Below are 15,398 nucleotides of genomic sequence, written 5' to 3' on the forward strand. Positions count from 1 at the left end.
GAGCCAGTTAGATTCCAGTTTTCCTTTTTATTGTGAAATAATGACATTTTTAGGCTATGACATTTCAGCAATGTTTTAGGAATCTTTATTGCTTAATTGGAACATACTAAATAGATGAGGAAGCTCTGGGAGAGATGTTTCTCTACACATTCTTTTAGCTGATATGCATCGAATTGGCACACTCCATCTCCTCTGCTTATGATGTGGATATTAGCTTCTCTCTCTTCTAAATCTCCCATTCATGGCTTCCTGTTTGGCCCCACTCTTGCTGCCCTGGTCTCTCATTATCGCAGTCTCAGCAGTCACTTAACTCTACCCTCACCTCAAGTCAGGCTCATCTTCAACCCATCTTCCCTAAGATTTCTAGAGTGAGGGTGTAATATCACTCTCACTTTAAAAAGGGCAGTGGCAATCTAAAGTCTACTATGTAAAATTTAAAATCTATATCAGAACATACAAAGTACTTTATAATCAAGCCCCAGTTTAATTGTCAAGCCTTATCTCCTGAATACTCCACCACCTTCTCACTATATTATATATCCTATATTTTAGCCAAAACAGACCACTGGACATTTTCTGAATGTGCCACATTTCCTCACTGCTGTTGGTTTTGGTACTTGCTATTCTTCGTGTAATGACATTTTTCTCCGTTGTCAGGTTGGGAAGATGTTCATCATTTATATCTTGTTTCCGATGTCAACTCCTCTCTGAAATATGCCATATTAGCCCCTGGAGAATTAGGTGGTAACTTGTATAGCATCTACTTTTGTGTTCATCTCCTCTAATGTTGATTGGGTAAGTTTGGTTATTCATGTGACTATAAATTCCTTGAGGACGGGGTTTGGATTCTTTCACTTTTGAATCCACAAAACCTTTTTTTTTTTTTTTAGTGGGAAACTGTTGGTGCCTTTTTAATAAGTTGTGATGAGGAGAGTTCAAATTACAGCATGACAGAATTCGTTTAGTGAATTAACACAGTCTGTAGTTAGCATATCATATAGCGGTATTTTTCAGTTAAGGAAAAATACAGTTGAAACACATTACATTTTAATTCCCTGTGAGTAAAGTGATAAATAAATGTCAAATCATCATTGGGAGAACATGGAAATAGTCAAGCATAACGAACCTACAGAAAGATAATTATCTCCAAATTTAGGAAGCACATTGACCTACCTACCCACCTCTTTCAGCACAGTGTCTGTAACATAAAAGATACTCAATACATATTTTCTAAATGAAAATAATAATTTTGAACTCACCTGAAAAGTAAAATGAACTTAATTCAGCTTGTGTATGATGTTACAATACTATAGTAAGTACAGAGTTTGAAGTAATTCATGCCTCCCCAAACAGAAACATGAAAATACCTGTCATGTATATGCTGGCCTCTATACTTCAACTCAGAAGGCAAAGGCACATAATGGCTATTTGTCTGACATTTAGTAACACTAATATTGATCAGAGGGTTCCAGTAGCGAAAAACCTAAAGCTTCCATTTTAAGTTCTCCATCAAACTTTCTTCTAAGGGGTTTATGTATTGGTGATTGTTGCCTAATTCAATTATCTTATTAGCAGTTTCAGAACAATGATTTTTAAAAATTCTGTCATTTATTTTAAATTTATTAGTTGGAATTATTTCAAAAGCAAGCAAACAGAAATCTTTTGCTGATCAAATATGGTTATTTGGTTATCCTTATATACAGTTCATACAGGAAAGGCAAAACTTATTGCCAAATTTCAGAGTAAAGAATTGGTACCCTAGTTACTTTCCATGGTGTTCAGCAATATATTAATATATGTGCTTTTGAGTTTATTCCTGTTATTTAGTATCATGCATTGTCCTTCTGGATTAGGATTCATAAAACATTGTCCTTTGTCCTTCAGGATTCCTCAAACATTGTTGAAAAGTCATAGCCTAAAATGTCATTATTTCACAATCAAAAAGAGAATTGGAGTCTAACTGGCTCTTCTCTGGTATCGGAACCAAGTTTTGTCTCAGAGTTGACTTATGTAAACATAAGAATGAGATTATTTATGCTCATTGAGCATGAGGAAAGAAAAGAAAGTGCCACCATCCATCCATTCTGGCCATAAAAAATGCTCTGTCTCTGATTCATGTCACCCCTTTAATATCAAGGAATTGTGTAATAATCTTCAACACAAGTCTATGACTGATTTCCTATACCAATCAGCCTATCGACTTCAGCAAGGTAAGAACTAATTATCTTAACAGCTGGCACCAAAATTCCTCTGAGGCAGAGATCAATCTTTGCTTGGGAAACTATCTTGATAAATTGCTTGGAATAGAAGAGGACACAGAGGGGGTGGAAGAGAGAAGAGAAAAAGAAGCTGGGTAATATGATGAGAACCTGGAGCCCAAGTGAATAAAATTAGCTGAAGGTTTTTTTTTTTTTTTTTGTAAAAAAGAACAGGGATATCTAATGTTTAATATTATATTGTTTGTGGTAGAAATTATTGCCACTTCTCCCAAAACTTCAGTAACACATACTATATAAAATACTTGAAAGTCTGATATAAGGGAATAAAATGTTAATGTATGTTAGGAGAGGGAAAACCAAGAAAAGAGGCTGAGTTCCTTATCTGTGTCAATCTGATGTAAGCAGAGACCATACAAGTGGAAAAGTAAGATAGTGAGTTGGATTAATCAAGCAGAGAAAGGAGTTGAAAGCCATAGCTGGGTCTGCAAACTGAAGCCTTCTCTAAATTCTCAGAAATTCTGGAAGAAAATGTTGGAAATTCCTCAGGAAATGGAAAGGTGAGTTGAGCCAATCATTTGGAAACCTTAGGCCACAAGCTAACACAACCAATACAAAGAAATTGTATGAAATATATCTCAAATGCTTACAGTAGCATGTACTGATTGTCCTTTCTACCCTCTTCTAGCATAGGTTAAAACTTCTCCCTCTGCTTCTGCTTTGGTAATGGCATCCTTAGTAGTTCCTTTGCTTCTTAGCTCTGAGTTCAGTCATCTACCTCCACTTGGAACTTGATGCTACCTTTCCTGCCAGGCCTCTGGATCATGCCAATTTTCATTTGGAAAAGTGGCTTGTATCTCACCGTTCGTGGAGTCTCAGAGTTTAAGCTCAGGCTTTTATGCTCTTTACAGGATGCCTCTCAAAAGATGGACCAGTTCACTGCCTTGATTCCTACCCATTCTGCTGGCTGATCTGACTATTCCAGGAGCAGTGAATTTGAAGTTCTCTTTTGTGTTCATCTTATTTCCACTTTCAAGTCTTTTGCAAGCATGTGCTTCATGTCTGAAATTTCCTTTCACTCTTTCTCTTTTCCCAAGTAATCTATAAAAATTATGAAAAGAATGAAGTTTAATATTTTCTGTAATACATTTGAAGAGATCATTTATGTAGAGCATATTATCACTGCATTAGCTATCTATTGCTACATAAGAAATTTGTGCCGGGCGCGGTGGCTCGAGCCTGTAATCCCAGCACTTTGGGAGGCCGAGGCGGGCGGATCACGAGGTCAGGAGATCGAGACCATCCTGGCTAACACGGTGAAACCCCGTCTCTACTAAAAATACAAAAAATTAGCCGGGCGTGTTGGCGGGCGCCTGTAGTCCCAGCTACTCGGGAGGCTGAGGCAGGAGAATGGCGTGAACCTGGGAGGCGGAGCTTGCAGTGAGCCGAGATCGCGCCACTGCACTCCAGCCTGGGGGACAAAGAAAGACTCTGTCTCAAAAAAAAAAAAAAAAAAAAAAAAAAAAAAAAAAGAAATTTGTGAAGAAAGGTATGTTTTCTTGTTTGTGATGAAAGATAGAGATATAAATGTATGTTTGTCTGCTGCTGACAAAGACATACTGGAAAAAAACTGGTGATATAGGAGAGAGAGAATGAAGAGTTCTGGAGTTATGTCCTTCAAAGATTGGATCTGCTGCACAAGAGGAGACATCTTTTAAATAGGAGCATGGGTAGTTCACCCATAGTAGAAAGTGGGAACAGAAAGCATCCTCTACAGATGTTGGTAATTGGAGAGGTCTGGTGGTGGAAATCTGGTGGTAGATGGGGAGAAGCTAATGTATTGAAGTTTATTTCACTGCTTCAGTTTTCCCAGTGAAATAAACAAAGTCATCAGTTGAGAGTGAGGATGTGGGTGGATGTGCTGAAATATATGAAAGGAATATATAGTTGTGTGTGTAGGAGAACAAATGGCCTAGGGAACTATAGCATATTTGCTGGGTACCATTAAAGACCCATTTAAGTTTAAAGTGAGATCGTTCAGCCATATTAAATCGCCCAGGTTTAGGTTTGGAGTAGGCAGAAAAATTGGATTTTTCCAGGCTTGTGATTTGGTCAAACACCCAAAACAAAGTGACAGTGAGGCAGGGGAATTGAAGGCATGTGCAAGAGAGTAATGTAATGATTAACCATAAAATTTAAGATAATCTAGGAGGGAGATAAGCTGTCTGAGGAGTGAGGGAAACAGCAAAGATGGTAGGAACAATGCATTGGATTCCAGGTTGGGTGAAGGCATTATTTGAGTTGGAGTACTAGAGAGAGTACCCCCAACATGGTAGTCAAGAAATAAGACACATAAAGATCATGGAGGGGTTGAAATTGTTAGCAAGGTGGCCATTAGCATTAATGGCTGAGGTAAGGTGGAAGGTAAGGTCATGGAGGAGAGAAGTTCATCCATGTAGATATAGACATTGACAAGAATTAAGGCAATAGGACTACTGGATAGAGTGACAATGAACCAGATGTTTAAACTCCTTAAGAAATGAGTGGGTGATTGGGAGGACGATAATTACAACCATAATGAAGGAGCAGTGAGTACTAAAATCCAGTGACATGAGCTTTAAAAGACAAAGACCTAAGTTGGGGAACATAAGAAAGAATTTTAAAAATCATTTTTTATCCTTAGAGATATACAAGAGGCATTCATAAATCAAGAATAGGGAGATATAAAAAGAGAACAATATAAGAATAATATGTAGAAATTAAAAGTAACATTATAAAATAAAATCCAATAGATAGGCTGAACCATAAAATGGGCATATATTGAGAACAAATTAATGGTCTGGAAAATAAAGGTGAGAACATTGCCCATAATACAGAACAAAATTAGAAAGATATAATATCTGAAAGAGAAGTTGAGAAACATGGTAGGATGAAATGAGAGCCCCAAGATTTTCTGAAAGGCGGGATTGAACTTAAATCAGTAATAGAAGACAATCTCCAAGAACTAAGAGCTGATTCCTCACATTAAAAGACCTAGCAAGTACTGAACATGGTAAATGAAAAAAGACGACTACCTAGGTACAGCATGATAAGATTAGAATGCCAAGGATTAAGCAAAAATCCAAATAGCTTCTTGAAAGGAATAAACCATTACCTGCTAAGGAATCAGAAACAGGTTAGCATCAGACTTTTTTTCTAATTCACCACCCTGAATGCAAGAAGAAAACGTGAGCAATATTTTCAAATTTTTGAATGAACATATATTTTATTGTGGTAAAAAACACATAATATTAAATTTACTATTTTCACTGTTTTTATGTGTACAATTCAGTAGTGTTAGGTATATTCACATTGTTGTGCAACAGGTCTCTAGAACTTTTTCATCTTGCAAAACTGAAACTCAATGCCCATTAAACACTAATTGTCTCTCCCTTTCCCCCAACCTTTGGCAACCACCTTTCTACTTTCTGTTTCTATAATTCTGACTATTTTAGATACTTTATGTGAGTCGAATCATACATTGTTTGCCCTTTCATGACTGACTTATTTCAGTTAGCATAATGTCCTTGAGGTTTATCCATGTCACATGTGACAGGATTTCCTTCTTTCTGAAGCTGCATAATATTCCTTGAGTGAAAATAATTTTTAATTTAGATGTCTATGCTCAGCCTAACTATAGTCCAAATATGAGGGCAAAATTAAATCATTTTCAGGCATAAGGACTTATTCAAGCAGCCCACAGACTCTGAAGGATATGTTGCAGAAAGAAGAAGGTATGGAACACAAAAAATTCTAGTGAGCAAAATTCGGTAAAACTTTTAGTTGTCTAAATAATTGCCAGTGCATAATACAAAATATATTAATTTTTAAGTAAATTATTAGATAATTACATCATGTGATGGGGCAAATCAAATTAGAGAATGCTAAGGTTTTCTCCTTGTCCAGCGAGAGGATGCAGACATTAATTCATTTTACATGTGTTTGAAATATATAAGTTGAAAGGTGTGACCTACAAATGTAAGAGTAATCACTAAATAATAAAAATAGATTCTATAACTTCTAAATAGAGGAAAAGAAATAAAATGAACATTAATAACCCAAAAATCCAACAGAAGAAAGGAAAGCAAAAGAGAGAACAACAAAATATATTTCACAGAAAACGCAAACTAGGAAGTAGGAGTAAGGACTAATATGAAATTAATTGCGAAATTTGTTATATTAATGGGTGATAATTCTTAATATTATTTAATTAGATTTATTAATATGGTGCTTATTAATGGGGTAAATTCCTCTATGAATGGAGATTTTTCTGATTGGGTAAGAAAAATTGGTATGGGTTAGAGACAACACTAAAACTAAATGGCACAGGAAGACTGAAAATAAAAAGCATATGCAAAGCAATATTAAAAAAACTAAAGTATGTGTAGCAACACTATATAAGAAAGTAGAATTTAGGCCCCAAATTTGACAAACAAAAGGGTTATTGTATATTAAAATATGAACATCTCTGAGAATATATAATAGCTGTGAAGCTGTAGACATTGCTATAGCTTTTGGAATCATGAAGAAGAAATTTGTTAGAAATACAAGGAGAGAGTAACTTCTAAAATCACAGTTGGAAATTTAATATACCTTTTTTTCAGGATTCGAAAGATCAGCTGCACAAAAAAAAGGTAAATATGTAAGATTTCAATAACAATCAGCAAGTTTGATGTAATATGTGTTTATTTCTATTTCTTTATTTACTTCTATCTTTGTAACCCACATACAGAAAATACACATCTTTTTTGAAACTTCAAAACAAATATATCAACAATTAACACAGTTCTTCCCCTACACATAATCTCAAAATATTTCGAAAAACAGAAACAGTTCAGGCTCTGTCCTCTAATCACAATGCCATAAAATTAGAAATTAACAGTGGAAGAATAGAGAAAAGAATCTCTAATAATTGAAAACAATAATCACTTTTGAAGGGGGGAATAGAATTTATTGAGTAAGAGGGAGGTAAAATGAGATTTTCATTTTTAAAAAATGCATAACTCTCTATGTAATATTACCCTTGTAATTAAAATATAAAAATCTATAAAAGAAAAATAAATTAGCAACTTATTCCTTCGTGAACCAATAGAACTTCAAATGTTCTCTTTGTCTTCTATCCTCATAATATTCCTGTGAATATCGTAGAGGTAGGCATTATTCCAATTTGACACAATAAGAAACTGAGGTATAGCTACAAAGCTGGTTAAAAGATGAAGTGTCTGAATCAACGTTCCCTTCTGGGGGTTTATAGGATAGGCCTACTTTTCCTGTAGATATTGTTTTACAAAAATACATAAACAAGAACATAAATATTTGTTTATGCAAATAAGTCAGAATCATGCTATAAGGACAATGATATAACCAAATGTTTTTCTACTTAAAATGTAACCCACTCTAATACTGTGAGTTGAAATTTAGTTTTTTCAACCTTTTTATTTGCTAAGGGTAAATTCTAGCTGCCAATTGAGGCAGTAGAGTTCACCATGTGCCTCGTTCTCTGAGAGGTTAATACAAGGAGACTCATCATTATGATTCTTATTATGAGGTACAAGACATTCCTTAGAAGGAACAAGACATTTCTACGTTTGGGAAAGTTTGTGAACCCTTATTTTGACAAAAAAAAATCTTTAAAAAATAAATGTCTTAAGTATTAAAGAATATATACAATGTTTTTCTTTAAATTAGAGAATACACAAAACAATAAATGCTACCTTTTATTATTCAAAACAAAAGCACACAACCTGTTAGGAAATGAATTAAGAGTTTAAATTCCTCAACCCCATTGCAAAAATGAGACAGTTACTTTTCAACGTTTTTCTCTAGTGCCCCTCTTTAGTTGCATGGAGACCTCCTACAGTATTCAGAATTCTGACTCCTCTCTCTTTCCTTGATTTCTCACTAGAAACCTTAAATTCCTTTTCATTCTACTCTACAGAGCATTTCATCTCTTATCATTCTACCACTCTCAATTTTTCAAACCCAAACCTAACATGGGGCTAAGTTAAATAAAGCATCCTCTGGTAACAGGACCCATTGTCCTTGGAAAGAGCTGAGATTCTAAATTGTATTGGCAGCTTGTTTTCCTAGTGGCTCAAAAAGGTAAGGCACTTTTCTCAAGGACAGATTAGTATGAAAATGATCCTGAGAACTCTCATTTGAGTAGCAATAAAATTTAAGTAGCATAGTTTACATTTCCAAATACCCCTGTGATATGTTCTTGAAACATTACTTCTTTCCTCAAAGCAATCAAGAAACTCCAGGGAGAGCAGCAGCATCAATTCTAGAAGGAAAATATTTGCTTCATGTGTGAGTTCAGCTATCAGGACTTAAAATTAAACTAATTTAGTAAATGTCATTTTTATACAACCAAGTCATTTTTATATGCTTGGCACACTGTAAAATAAAGGAGAGAGGTCTCACTATATATGAAACTTAAAGTTGACTCAATCACCTTTGTTTCTTTGTTTCAACACTTAGGCTATATATAAATTAGTCATGTGACAACCAAGCTGAAAATGTGACTCTTAGCCTATGCTAACATCTGCCTTAAACAAATTTGCCTTTTCAGTAGTAAATGGATTTTGGAAGTCTGAGATATTTTCAAATACATTCTTGGGTTTTTAAAATTTATTACCAGAAAATCCTTGCTGAGAATCATGTCAGGACACGTTGGTGCTGTTCCACAGAAGTTCTGTTTGTACTGGTAAATTCCTTCTTAACTTCAGAATAGACTCCTCTATTAAGGTACCTGTGTTTGGTGGCAAAGGGGTGTTTTACAGGCTTAGCAGAAGGAAACCAAATTTGCAAGAAAGAAGGTTTAAAGTCATCACACTCGTCAAGTGCTCAATAAGATCCAACAATAAACTCTCGGCAGAGCTATGAATGAGTGCTGGCAATGTGTTAAGGTCCAAGCAAGAATAATTAACACAGAGCAGCATTTCTTTAACACAATTGAACCTAACACCAACCAAAATGTTCTGTGTTTAGATTATTTCTGCAGTCACGAAAGTTTGCCTTTACAGACCCAGATAATTTCTGATCCCTCTCTTTGAACTGCATTATTTTCACCATTTGTTCCTGCTGTATGATTCAACTTATTGATACAGCATTATGATTTTCCCCTCTTTCCTCTCCCCACCTTTTTGTTTGTTTTACAACCACTCCATGTATATTTTTTCTAGCTGTTCATTTCACCCTTTTCTCCCTTGGTTTGTTTCATCATTGTCCCTTTATTTAATTCAAAGGGTGAAATTGTTGGAGTTTGGGGTGACATCCCTTTTCTGCCTTCCTGGGGCTTGTTTGGGAATCACTTTCTCATTCATTCTCAGTTTAAAATGTGATTTCTTAGCATTGCCAGTGTAAATCCACAACTTTGGTGAAATCAGAAGGTTCATTTGAGGGACCAGCCTGGTTCTATGATTACAAATGGCCAACCTAATGGTACTGAGTGCTTGGAGTCATGATTCCAATAGGCCCCAGAAACTTAGGTGCCATTTAAGAGAGAACATCTTCCTGTTTCCCAGCTGTCCCAGCCCTTGGCAATTCCAGACTCGTGGGGTTTCTTTCAAGAAGCACCTGTTTGCATTGTAGCCTGAATTTGCAGCAAATTATTTCTACACAGTTGGAAATAACATCAAATTGGCTCTTTTACCAGGCACGCTGGATGGGCGCATTTGGGTTTTGTAGATGTTTGTGTGTTCTTGTACTGTGAAAATTCCTTTATTTAAAACAAATACATTTTCCAGCTCATTATCCCACAGTGTGAAGCCCAATTCTGTTAAAAATAATTACAATGGCTGAATTATTTTGCTGAGAAAAACAGGTATCCACATGCCACTCTGAATCCAAACTTCTGTTTCCAACAGGCTTTTGATGCATCATCTCAGGGTATTGTAGCTTGAAGATTTAAGACATATTTCTCTGAGGTTATACTGATCTGGTGATGAAATTTATCTTTGCACTTACTTGGAATAAGGATATTTCACATTCTTCTTAGAGTACATGGAAAGGAAGGGAGCTTCTGAATTCCATTTTTCTTTTGTTTTTATTTCTTAAAATTATTGAAACTCATTAGGTACTGTCGTCCTGTTGGAAGGAAAATAAATGGTTGATTTTATGATTGGCTATGTGTATATTAAAATGTTGAATTTGCTTTGGGAAAATGAAGCAAATTCCTCAGTAAAAAATCTGAGGAAGGTAGAACCAAGATGCAAAAATTCCAATTCTCACACAAAGCCTGAGATCTTCAGGTCCGTGAACCTCTGCCTACTTCAAACTGACCAGCTTCTAAACTCTTTGTCCATATTTATTATTGTCAGTACTACAGAAGGCACATTAGCATGGCTTATCCTTTCCTCCATCTTTAATTTGAAGGCAATTAGTTCTGGGTGGATGAGGGAGATGGTGAGGAGAAAGAATCGAATGCTCTGTTCACCAAAATTATTTTCAGTGTCTGAACCTTCATGTTATTCAGGCAAATAGAGTTGATCATTAATTCTCAATACATTTTCTAAGGTTAAAGCAGTCATGTTATCCAGGGAGACTGGAAAATTCCTCCAGGCTAATACAATTTTTGCAGTAACTATTTTGGTGTGCAACAAAATCTGGAATATGGCTGCATTAGCTTTCTAAAGAGGACACAGGACAGAGAGATGTTCTAATCCCTGTAGGTACATTTTCCTGGCCCTCAAAGCTGCTCCTTGAATTGTATTGTGAGAAGTTGGGAAATGCTGCCTTTTCTATCTTCCTATTCATTATTTATACTGCACTTTAATATACTAAAAGTTCTAAAAAGTTCTGCAATGAAGTAACTTGTTTAACTTTATTTAACTCAAGTTTCCCACACTTAAATGATCACGGTGCTCTTTTTATATGTGACATTTATTAACATTCTGCAGTTCTGCAGGAAGAATGTTATTTTCTGCATAAAGAGCTTTCCAAGAAAGATTTCCAGAATAGTCTTCTAATGTATGGGTTATGGTTGGTAAGAAATATTAGATGCACTGATATTGCCAAAATATTCTAAAGCCATGGAAGATGTGTGAAGGCCCAGGATATAAGGAAGATATAGCAGTGAGTACAAGAAACATGTAATTCAGTATCGAATTGGGTTTAGGCTTTTCTGGCAGAGCTATCAATCTAATTTATTTAAAAATGTTTGCAATTTGTTCTCAAGAATATAAGCTGATGTTTACAGAAACTATTATACATGTGCGACATGGCTAAAGAGTAAGAGACTGGTTAAATGTTGATGGAAGTTCAATTTTAGAAATAAATAGTCCAAAATTCATATTATAAAACATATATGTTATTTTTTAAAGCCTGTGTAATAGGAATGTTTGCATTTTCTCTCCACTCCCAAGCCCCTGTCCTTTTGCATATTTAAAAGGCAATTCGAGATCATCCCTTATGTACATGGTAGCATGGTAAGGGTGGTTAGGAGATAAGAAGAAATAGAAGGCACGATACTTGCCCTTGAGCAGTCATTCAGAAAAGACTGCAGGTGGGGTTCTTACAGTGATGGATGAGTAGACTGGTTATGTAGAGCAAAGAGGCGCAGTGCATTCTGGGTGGAAGGTTCAATGGAACAAAGAGTAGAAGGAGAAATTGGCCTCGTCTCATCATGTGGTTAGCTAGCATCAGGGAGCTGAAATAGCTCAGGTTGCCTTGCATCAAATGGTTACCAGTTCTCAGTTGGATGGTGGCTTGCTTAGAAGAGCATGGCCTGTATCGGCATCCTGGGCCCTTTTTTTTGCTTATTCCCAGGTTAGAAAAGTTTAAGGACAAGAATTTTGTTTATGTCTTTGAGGAAACAATCATTTATGAAACTGGATTGACATAGGGGGAAACTCAACAAGAAATCTGAAACCTGTTCCTCTGATGTATGTGAGGACAACTTTATGCAAGATGATTGATTAAAGCACTTTCCAGTGGGGTCATGGTTATGTTAATGCAAAGTCTTTTTCAAATGGTATTTGTGTGCTCTAAAGGGGGATCATACTCCCATATATTGAAGGCAGGAAAATATATCAGACCATGGCTAGAAACCTAGATAGACCTAGAAACCAGGTTCCTGCTGGAAAGTTGATAACATTTTCCCAGGTCTGGAAAGGAGAGGAAGGAAAAGCATATTTTCCACTTTTCTAAATAAATAAAACCAGTCTTTTAATTCACTTTTGGGAAATTTATCTGGTTTGGGAAAAGGTACAAGGGGAGTAAAGACCTGGAGGAATAGGTAAGGAAGAGTCAGACTCATCCGTGACTCTTTCCTCTTGATAGCAGGTATCAGTTTTGATAGCCTTGATCACTTCTCGCCTTCCTCTTCCAGGGTGGAAAAGGGACATAATCAGGTATTTCATAGTGACCATTAGACTTGAAAGATCAGAAAAACTGCACATTAAGGAATATTATTTCTAGTGAAAGATTAACAAAACACTGCACTTGCGACTCTCTGCTATGTACAATCCTTGTTTTTTACATACTTGTTAATGAGGGATTTTACCGTGGGCTACAGTTAGCTAACCAATTAACTGACAATTTCTCTCTGAGAATTAAGTAGGGCTTTGCAGTCCAAAGATAGAAAAGCCCCAAGAAGAGGAAATGAATAATTTAATTTCTATTAGAATTAGAAAGGCTTTGAACATTTTTCTGGTTGTCTTCTGGGATTTTGATAGGTCTTTTCAAGCATTATCCAATCCTTGTTTTGCTGCCATGCCTAGATTACTCTCTGATTGTAGCAATGTAAGTGCTGTTTAAATGAGGCAAGAAAGTTTTGTTTAATGTTAAAACCATCATGTCTCTTCTTATAAGTATAGAACCAGTACTTTAAAATCTAGCCGATACAGGTTGTATGACAGTGTAATTATTCAAAGGGAATTTAAATTGGTATGTAGGTACATTTAAAACACAAACCTGAAAAATTGCCCTTCAAAAATGCATTGCCCAGAAGCACGACATTCTGTGTTATCACTTTACCAAGATATCTAAAGCTAATACAACAAAAACACAAGGACAAATAGGAATATTAACAGTTTAGTTGTGTTAACTGGAGTCACTGAACTGCCTTCCTCTCAGATTATAAAAGCTAAGACTCATTTTAAGACATAAAATGTGTAAGCAAGCATATGTATTTACAGTCAGTGTCAGTGGCAGGGATTATTTAAAAATTAGCCGAAATGCCTGAAGTTATTTGTCTCTAGAGTCAAGTTTGCAGCCCAACGGGCACAAAGACTGAGGTGTAGTCACTGGGGCAAGGAGGCAACTGAGCAGCCTCTAAAGTATGGCCTGACCTCTGGAAATTGGCCAATGATTGATTGAAGAAGGCTTTGACTCAGTTCTTGCCCTTGAGGTGCCAATTACAAAGCACCCTAGGCATTATGACATGGAAGAAAGCATAGGGCACTATCATAGCTCCTTGGGCATCCAGCTCAGGCTTGAGGGTTCAGCTTAAACTCCAGAGAGAATGATGTCATTCCATGAAGCAGAAAATACATAACAGGGTGATTATTCTCCAAGTGCAAAACAACTAAATGCCACATAAAGGACAAGGTACTTTGTAGCACAATAATATTAAAACTTTACATGTGTGTAATGCATCTAGTTTAATAATACTTCTACAAGCATTATCTCATACCAGTGGGATGTTGTCTATCTGACTATTTCCCAATCCTCTCTTTTCCAGATACATGCTAGGATTATACTTACCTAATCCCTTGAACTAAGTGTAATCATGAGATTTGCCTTGACCACAGAAATATGAACAGAAGTGATGTGTGTCACTTCTGGGCTGATGGTTTAAAATCCTGTTCTCAAATCACTGTGTCTTTTCCCTGTTGTGATGATACAAGAAGCCTATATCTAGATGAAATGCTCCTCAACTGTGTCTTGAGGGGCTGTGAGAAGCAGAGTCACTCTGTCAACCTGTAATGGACATGTAATGTGAAATATTTTTGCTGTCTTAAGCCACTGATTTTCTTTTTTCAACAGTATAATCTTATCTATTCTGGCCGATACAAATACCCATTCATAATTGCTCCATTAAACTCTCATGGTACCTATAAAGGAAATGAATGCTGAGTAAAATGCAGAAGTTTCTAAATTTTTTGTGTGCTTGGCATCTATTACAGTGGTTCAAAGGCCTTTTTTGGGTTTCTTTTCTTCCTGATTATTGACTGCCAAAAAGCTGAATTTTGGCTCAGTGATCTGTTTCTGTAAAAGGAATAGCCATTGTCTGCTGATACAATCGAAATGAGCCAGAACCACAAGAGGCATTTAAGTAATAATAATTCAAGTCCATATGTTATTTGTCCTAGAATGAGATGACCATAATTCCAAACACATTTCAACAGATCTAAGGTCACCTTTTAAAGTTATAGTTTAAAATAATCCAGTAACCAATTTATATCAATGTCTTTACTCTCTAGGTGAGTGAAACACACAGTTTGCTTTTCCTATCATGGTTCATGACAGCACTGCCTTCTCAGTCACCAGGCCTAGTTCTCTCCATCTCTCCTCATGGTACAGGCAATGGCCAAGGTTTGCTGTTTCCTGCTCCAGAGTTCCTCTCATTTCCATCCTGGTCTTCCCACTGCATTGCTAAGGCCCAGCTCATGCTCTATCCATCACTTTCTGCATTACTCTGTCCTTCAGCCTCCAATTTCTCAGGCTCTGATTTATACTGCATATTCCTATCAGTTTATTTTCTAAATCAGATCTGGATTTTCAGTTAAAAATGAGAAAGTAGGCTGCAGATTCTGATAAATTTTTAACATCTCACTTATTATCACTTTCTGGGCTCATTCTCCCCTTATCTGCTGGCATTAGTATTGGAGCTTCTTGTTCTCATCACATAGATGAGTTCGGTTAAAAATTTAAGTTTATGTAGGAAGACATTTATTACATTGCACTGTAAGAGAGAGAGATTTTCCTTCTTTATTGTACTGGCATGTACCATAAAACAAAAAGGATAGCCTAAAATTTAGGTCAGATTACATTTTTCGTCTTTTTCTTGAAAAACAAACATACAAAACTCAAAAAAAAGTATTGCCTTCCTTGTTCCCACAGATGAAAGGAGTTCAAGGATATCTAAGTTTATTTCTAACTTCACCTACTGTTTTGTCCTTCAAGGTAGAAACTGTTACT

At 36.0% G+C, this 15,398-nt stretch overlaps 1 protein-coding gene across 1 annotated transcript in view; it reads left to right on the forward strand.

The window, feature by feature from the left end:
* The first annotated feature begins 776 nt into the window (after nucleotides 1-776).
* The window catches only part of PRKD1 (protein kinase D1), a 637,423-nt gene continuing 622,801 nt past the window's right edge, over nucleotides 777-15,398 (forward strand). The window contains exon 1 of the mRNA XM_063609299.1: nucleotides 777-795. The gene's annotated coding sequence lies outside the window, so the exon portion shown is untranslated. The remainder of the gene's footprint in view (nucleotides 796-15,398) is intronic.

This window comes from Symphalangus syndactylus, chromosome 9, assembly GCF_028878055.3.
Source record: "Symphalangus syndactylus isolate Jambi chromosome 9, NHGRI_mSymSyn1-v2.1_pri, whole genome shotgun sequence".
Lineage (NCBI taxonomy): Eukaryota > Metazoa > Chordata > Mammalia > Primates > Hylobatidae > Symphalangus > Symphalangus syndactylus.